Raw genomic sequence first — 9,045 nt, 5'->3', positions numbered from 1 at the left:
AGAGGAAACACTGAAAAAAAATTACAAAGGTTTAGAGCTAGAAAGGCAATAAATTAATTACAATAGTATATTAGATATATTCAAATAAAACAAAGGAAAAAAAGCAAATTGAACAAAATCAGAACATATATGGTACAAAAGAGAGTGTTTGAAATAATGGACCATAAAGCCTAAGCCCTAAAGGTAAGTGAGAAAATTTTGGAGGAGGTAGAAAGAGCCATAGAATGGTTGCAGATAAGTGAGCACTTAATATGATGTAGAAGACAGCAGCTGAGTTGAATAGATGGCAAATTATGGTGAACAAACAGGATACCATCTTTTATTTATAAGTATTCATATGTATCATAGTTTATCAACTATTATTTGAAAATGCTATGAACCATAGCAGTGCTTTTTCCAGATGCTATTATTCAGTAATTTATTATTTTTAATGTTAGCCAACATTTTTTAATATAGGATTTTACAGTGTAGCATTTTGGTACATACTAAATTCCTTTAAGTGCTAATAGTTTTTGTTGTTGTTGTTGTTGTTGTTTGTTTTTTTGGTATTTTAACTGTATCTAGCAGAAACTATTTCAAGACATACTTTCCTTCTTGGTAAAGTTAGTTTAATGTTCTGATTTTTCTTTCCTTTTTTTTTTTTTTTAATATTCCCAGTAGGGTAATTAATTATAGGACTGGGCTGGAATAAAGTGATGGCCTCAGGAGCTTTTGCTTTTATACTTTCACTCCCTTCTATGAGCCTTCCTTCGGCAATTTTGGGCCCCTTGAACCATCACTACTGATTTTCTGGCTTCCTAGAAAACTGGATCATCAGGCCTATGAAGAGCTTAACTTTGTTTATAGAGAACTTTCAGTACATTAGCTGAAGGCAAGTGCCTAAGGAAGCTTAGGGTCTTTAGTAACTATGTTCATGGGTGGCCAAATGCCTTTTCACCTTTTACTTCTGGGTTCAAGGTTGTTTCTAAGACCAGAGATTGTACAAGCCTAATCTTCAGCTAAGTATGGTATTAAACTCAATTAAAAGCTTATGGTCATTAATGAATGCTTGCATTAAAAAATGAAGTTCTAATTTCTTTTCATCCATCACTATATACATATTTTCATGTTTTATTGTATATATAGCCAAAATCTAATGGTGATCACATTTTTTTTTTCTAGGTTAAAAGTTCTAAGTGTTCCATTATAGTAATTTTAATATGCTCTATTCTGGAGGACAGGGACCTTGTAACAAATAATTTTAGTACAAATATTAAGATTTTTTTACAATTTCAAGTTCTTTATTAGAAGTAACTGAGTATAATCTTGTAAAATAATCATTGCCTGAGGGACCAACAGATCTAAATTTTCAGTCACAAAATACTCAACTTAAGCCCTAATTTAAAAAAAAAAAAAGGTAGAGAAAGAAAGAAACAATTGGAGAAGTAGCTTTCAAATGAAACAGATCCTATTGTTGGATACAGATAAGTAGATATAACAAGGAGAAAATGAGAGAGAAAGGAGGAAGATATTGATAAATTTTTCATTTAAATGGGAATGGAAGGGGCACCTGTGTGACTCAGTTAAGCTGCCTTCAGCTCAGGTCACCTGGGATCAAGCCCCCATCAGGCTCCCTGCTCAGCAGGGAGTCTATTTCTCCCTCTCCCTCTGCCCCTTCCCTTGCTTGTGCTTGCACTCTCTCTCCCTCTCAAATAAATAAAATTAAAAAAAAAATAAAAATAATAAATGGGAATTGAAGCCAGTCTTAAAGAAATCTGAGATGACACCTAGATAAGAGGCGGAGACAAACTATGAATAAACCAATATTGTGATCCGGATACTGACTGCTCCTTAACTTATTGTCAGGAAAGAGGCAAGGGGTTAGGACTAAAAGAGTGTTGGACCCTTCATTTAACACCAGTGTCCTAGAAAATGTTTCTTTCCCAGATTGAGCTAAAAAGGCTGCAGCTGTGATGAACTTGGGTCAGATAATCAAACTCTCTAAGACTTAAAGCTCCACCTGCAAAAAACCTTCCCTAAGTAGGGGAATGGTCACATACACTAAGAAATATCCATAAAATAAAATGCTATGTATTTCTCACAAAAGAAGTATTGCTTTTGATGTATTTTTACAGAAATATCTTTGGTAGTATAAAATGACTGATGTAGGTTTCTGAGCATTATTTATACTTTCTATCCACTTTTTTTTTTTTTTTTTGGTAAAAACGTGTTTGCACACATCTAAAAAAATTCTGGAAAAAGAAAAAAAACTCTTAAGGTTTCAGATACAGATCCTTTGCTCATATTACAACTAAGAAAAGATCTTGAATCTGTCATAAGAAAGGAGACACAATTTGGAATAAGAAGTCCAAAATCTTCCATTTACTGGCTTCAAGAGTACTGAAAAAGTGTGTAAATGGTATTAGGAATTTAATTAAAATAACAGAATAATGCTTAATAATATTATTTTAAAATATTAGAAATTCTGCTCACTATATCACTTATTATTAAACTCTATATTAAGACTTTATAATTTGTTTCCTTAAGATAGAGCAATACTTAATCCTTTCTGGTTTAATGGATAAAGTGTGCCTTTAACACGTAATTACAAGTGGAAGGGAATGCTAGATATTTCAGATGTGACAATGGACCTTTTCATACCAAATATACTTGAAGCATAGTAGTTCACAAAATCTGGTTCAGACTATGGAGAATTTGTATAATAGGATCTACTGTGCAACAGAAACTAGAAATTGCTATCAATGGAAAATTTGAAAAATAAGACTGTGTCAAAGTTTTGGTTTTTTTTTTCACCTTTTGCTGCTATACAATTCCAGACTCCCTTCTGATTCTCTCCCCAAGTCTCTCTAGGATAGACTATAATAATGAGATCTCTTTCTTTAGCAAACAGAAAGTCAGGGACAGAAATGTTTAAGCCTCCCTCTTGACTAGAGTAATTAAGTATCTAAATTATAAATACACACTCATGTCTGGGGAGGTTAAACTGATTTTATGAACTGCATAAATGACAAAAGCTCTCCATTTTACTGGAGAAGGTTCATACTCTGGCTATTCAGACTTTTTTTTCTTATATGAAGGCCCATTGTTTAATTGTAATTAGAGGTTTTTCACTGAGGCCTATAGGTCACATTAATATTGAATTCAAAGTTACATATTTTTTTTAACCTGTGTCTTTGCACTTTTCTAAGACATGAACAACTTCAAAATATATTTTTATTCCTATACAACACAAAGTAAATAAAAAGTAGATTCTTTAATTTCTAACTCAGCAATAATCGAAATATATGCATGAAAATTTCATGCACATGCATGTAAACTAATCAAATGTCCTAAAAGAACATTAAAAATATAAATTCCAAGTCATAAATTTAGCTTTTAATGGCATAAATGTTACTGTGCATTTTGAAAATAATAAACTATATAACAGGAATAGTATAACTTGGGAATTAAGACCTAACTCATAGTGCTTGTTTTCAACTCCCTAGTACTCCTACTTACTTGGTGTGCAACATTTGAAAACTTAATCTTGTTAAAATTTAGCTTTCTCAACTAAAAAATGAGAATAAAATATTCACTAACTGAAAAGTTCGTTTTAATGGTTAAATGAGATAAAGTAAAAAAAAAAAAAAGTGCTTAGCATATTCCCCAGGACATAGTATGAATTCCATAAATCATTACTAAATGGGATTTGGATACAGGATGATCAGTTAAACACAATTGTACAGAGTATTGGAAACATTATAACTGCAAGAAATTTATTTATTCCTTGAAAATAGATTCAAGTATAAAATACACAAAGAATAATTGAATATTATAAAATTGATGTCTAACATCATTACTGCTAGAATTTATGGATTAACTGTGTAATTTCAAATATATAATATATAATAAAGGTATATAAATAATGTATTTACTAATATATGCTATATAACAATATATGTTGCATAGTATATATATAATATGATAACATATAATATATAGTAATTGTTAGTCATTAATTTGGAAAGATTTTCAGGAAAAAGGGGCATGATTTTGAGAGAGAATCTGTATATTATATAAAAAGTATGCATTTACTTCAGTTTGTCTCTGGTCACGCAATTCCTGAGATACTTAGCATTATAAAATATGTTTTCTATATATAATATGTTTTCTACATATGTTTTCTACATAGGGTAGTTCTATTTTTAACTTTTTGAGGAACCTCCATACTGTTTTCCAAAGTAGCTGTACCAGTTTGCAATCCCACCAACAGTGCACATCCTTGACAACAGTGGTTTCTTGTGTTTTTGGTTTTAGTCATACTGACAGGTGTGAGGTGATATTTTATTGTAGTTTTGATTTACATTTCCCTGATGATGAGTGATGTTGAGCATTTTTTCATGGGTCTGTTGGCCAACTGGATGTCTTCTTAGGATAAATGTCAGTTCATGTTGTCTGCCCATTTTTTAAATTTGGATAATTTATTTTTGGGGGGTTGCGTTTTGTAAGTTCTTTATATATTTTGGATATTAACCCTGTATTAGACATGTCATTTGCAAATATCTTCTCTCATTCAGTAGGTTAACTTTCAGTTTTGTTGTTTCCTTCACTGTATAGAAGCTTTTTATTTTGATGTAGTAGCAATAGCTTATTTTTGCTTTTGTTTCCCTTGCCTCAGGAGACCTATCTAGAAAAAAGTTGCTATAACTGATGTCAAAGAGATTATTGCCTGTGTTCTCTTCTAGGATTTTTATAGTTTCAGGTCTCACATTTAGGTCTTTAGACCATTTTGAATTTATTTTTTGTGTATGGTGTAAGAAAATGGTCCAGTTTCTTTCTTTTGCATGTTGCTGTCTGGTTTTTCCAAAACCATTTGTTGAAGAGACTGTCTTTTTTTACATTGGATATTCTTTCCTGCTTTGTCAAATAATAGTTGACCATATAGTTGTGAGCCCGTTCTGGGTTTTCTATACTGTTCTATTAATCTGTGTGTCTGTTTTTGTCCTATTACCATACTGTTTTGATCACTGCAGCTTTGTAATATAACTTGAAGTCCAGAATTGTGATGCCTCCAGCTTTGCTTTACTTTTTCAAGATTGCTTTGGCTATTCTGGGTCTTTTGTGATTCCACACAAATTTTAGGATTGTTTGTTCTAGTTCTGTGAAATATGCTGGTAGAATTTTAATTTTAATTTTAAGTGTGCAGATTGCTTTGGGTAGTATAGACTTTTAAACAATGTTTGTTCTTACAATCCATGAGCATAGAATGTTTTTCCATTTTTTTGTGTCATCTTCAATTTCTTTCATCAGTGTTCTATGGTTTTCAGAGTACAGATCTTTTATCTCTTTGATTAGGTTTATTCCTAGGTATCTTATGGTTTTTGGTACAATTGTAAAAAGGATCAATTCCTTGATTTCTTTTTCTGCTGCTTCATTATTGGTGTATAGAAATGCAAAAAATTTCTATACATTGATTTTGTATCCTGAGACTCCAGTGAATTCATGTCTCAGTTCTAGCAATTTTTTGGTGAACTCTTTCCAGTTTTCTACACAGAGTATCATGTCATCTACAAATAGTGAAAACTTGACTTCTTCCTCACCAATTTGGATGCCTTTTATTTCTTTTTGTTATCTGATTGTTAAGGCTAGGACTTCCAGTACTATGTTGAATAAGTGGTGAGATTGGACATCCCTGTCCTCTTCCTGACCATAGAGGAAAATGTCCTTGGTTTTCCCCCATTGAGGATATTAGCTGTGGTTCTTTCATATATGGCCTTATTATGTTGAGATATGTTCCCTCTATCACTACTTTGTTGAGGGTTTTCTCAAGAATGGATGCTATATTTTGTCAAATGCTTTTTCTGCATCTTTTGAGAGAATCATTTGGTTCTTATTTTTTCTTTTATTATTGTAGTGTGTCATGTTAATTGATTTGTGAATATTGAACCACCCTTGTAGCCCAGGAATAAATCCCACTTGATCATGGTGAATAATTCTTTTAATGTACTGTTGGATTTGCTGAGTATTTTGTTGAGAATTTTTGCATCCATCTTTATCAGGGATGTTGGCCTGTAGTTCTCTGTCTTAGTTGGGTCTTTAGTTTTGGAATCAAGGTAATGCTGGCCTCCTAGAAAGAGTTTGGAAGTTTTCCTTCCATTTCTTTTTTTGGAACAGTTTGAGAAGAATATTTATTAACTCTTCTTTAAATGTTTGGTAGAACTCCCCTGGGAAGCCATCTGGCCCTGGTCTTTGTTGGAAGATTTTTGATTACTGATTCGATTTCTTAACTGGCTGTCTGTTCAAATCTGTTTCTTCCTGCTTCACTTTTGGTAGTTTATATGTTTCTAAGAGTTTATCCATTTCTTCCAGATTGCTCAGTTTGTTGGCATATAATTTTTTATAATATTCTCTTTTAATTGTTTATATTACTATGGTGTTGGTGTGATCTCTCCTCTCTCATTTGTGATTTCATTTATTTGGATCCTTTATCTTTTCTCTTTGGTAAGTCTTGCTAGGGCTTTATCAATTTTATTAATTCTTTTGAAGAAACAACTAGTTTCATTGATCTGTTCTACTAGGGTTTTTTGTTTGTTTCTATATCATTTATTTCTGCTCTAAGCTCTATTACTTCTCTTGTTCTGCTGGCTTTAGGCTTCATTTGTTGTTCTTTTTCTAGCTCCTTTAGGTGTAAAGTGAGGTTGTTTATTTGAGATTTATTTTGCTTCTTGAGGTAGGCTTGCATTGCTATCTACTTCTGTCTTATGAACACTTTTGCTGTATCCCAAAGGATTGGGAACATCGTGTTTTCATTTTCATTTGTTCCCATGTATTTTTTTTTTTTATTTATCCTTTAGTTTCCTGGTTGACACATTCACTCTTTAGTAGGAGTGTTGTTTAAACTCCAATTATTTGTGATCTTTCCAAATTTTTTTCTTCTGGTTGACTTCAAGGTTCATAGCATTGTAGTTGGAAAATATGCATAGTATGGTCTCAATCTTTTTGTACTTGTTGAGGCCTGATTTGTGCCCCAGTATGTGATCTATTCTGGAGAATGTCCCAGGTGCACTCAAAAGGAATGTGTATTTTACTGCTTTAGGATGAAATGTTCTGAATATATCTAAGTCCATCTGGTCCAGTGTGTCACTCAAAGCCATTGTTTCCTTGTTGATTTTCTGCTTAGATGATCTGTCCATTGGTGTAAGTGGGGTGTTAAAGCCCACTATTATTCTTGTATTATTATCAGTGAATTCCTTTTTGTTTGTTATTAATCGGCTTATATATTTGGGCAATCCTACATTGAGGGCATAAATATTTACAATTGTTAGATCTTCTTGTTGAATAGACTCCTTTGTTATGATATAGTGCCCTTCTTCATCTCTTGTTACAGTCTTTGGTTTAAAATCTAGTTTGTCTGATGTAAAGATGGCTACTCCAGCTTTCTTTTGATGTCCATTAGCATGATAAATGTTTCTCCACCCCCTCATTTTAAATCTGCAGGTGTCTTTAGGTCTAAAATGAGTATGTTGTAGACAGCATAGAGATGGGTCTTGGGTTTTTTTTGTTTGTTTGTTTTTATCCATTCTGACACCCTACATCTTTTGATTGGAGCATTTAGGCCATTTACATTCAGAGTGATTTTTTTTTAAGATTTTATTTATTTATTCAACAGAGAGAGTGAGACAGTACAAGCAGGGGGAGCAGTAGAGGGAGAGGGAGATGCAGGCTTCCCATTGAGTAGGGAGCCTGACACGGGGCTCGATCCCAGGACCCTGAGATCACAACCTGAGCTGAAGGCAGATGCTTAACCATCTCAGCCACCCAGGCACCCCTCAGAGTGATTATTGATAGATATGAACTTAGTGCCATTTATTAAGTCATTGTTTCTGGAGATATCCTCTGTTCCTTTCTAGTTTTTGTCACTTTTGGTCTTTCTCTCCCACTCAAAAGTCCCCTTTAATATTTCTTGCAGGGCTGGTTTAGTGGTCACAAACTCCTTTAGTTTTTGTTTGTCTGGGAAATTCTTTATCTCTTCTTCTATTCTGAATGGTAGCCATTGGATAGAGTATTCTTGGTTCCATATTTTTCCCATTCAGCACATTGAATATATCATGCTACTTTCTTCTGGCCTGCCGAGTTTCTGTGGAGACATCTGTTGCTAACCTTATTTGTCTTCCCTTACATGTAAGGGACCTCTTGTTTTTAGGATTTTTTTTTATCTCTATTTTTTGCACATTCAACTACAATATATCTTGGTGTTGGCCTGCTTTTGTTGATTTGATGGAAGATCTCTGTGCCTCATGGATCTGAATGTGTGTTTCCTTCCCCAGATTAGGGATTTTTTCAGCTATAATTTCCTCAATAATCCTTCTGCCCCCTTTTCCCTATGTTCTTCTGGAACTCCTATGATACAAATGTTATTACACTTTATGGAGTTGCTGAGTTCCTAAGACTACATTGGTGTGATCCAAGATTCTTCTTTCTCTCTTATTAGCTTCAGTATGTTCTATAATTTTATCTTTTATATCACTTATTCATTCCTCTGCTTCTTCCATCCTTGATTATAATATTTTTTATTTTGGCCTGACTAGTTTTTAGGTATTTTATCTCTGTGATGAGGGACCCCCTGGTGTCTTCTATGCTTTTTTAAGCCCAGGTGGTATCCTTAGAATTATTGCTTTAAATTTCAGATCAAGCATATTACTTATATCTGTTTTGATTAAATCCCTGGCCATGACCTTTTCCTGTTTTTATTTTGGGATGCATTCCTCCATCCTGGCATTTGTCTAGGACTCTGTCTTCTCCTCTATGCTAGGAAAACCTGTTATGTTTCTTGTTCCTGAGAGTAATGGCTTTATGAAGAAGAGTTTATATACCAAGTGCCTGGTGGCTCAGAATGTGTCTCTGGTGTGTGTGTGTGTGTGCACTCTGCTGCTGTAATTTGGCAGCTCTTTCCCTCAGGTGTCCTTTGCAGAGTTTCTTCTTGCCTGCAGTGAGGAGTGTTTGGACCTTGGCCAGAGTATGGTGAGTTTTGACTAGGTGTGCTCTTATCTGCTTGCTAAAAAAGAC

The sequence above is a fragment of the Mirounga angustirostris genome, unplaced genomic scaffold (genome assembly GCF_029215605.1).
Source record: "Mirounga angustirostris isolate CCGP_5_RB_7025 unplaced genomic scaffold, mMirAng1.0.hap1 SCAF_5, whole genome shotgun sequence".
NCBI classification, from domain to species: Eukaryota; Metazoa; Chordata; class Mammalia; order Carnivora; family Phocidae; genus Mirounga; species Mirounga angustirostris.
Note: the sequence above shows the minus strand (reverse complement) of the source record.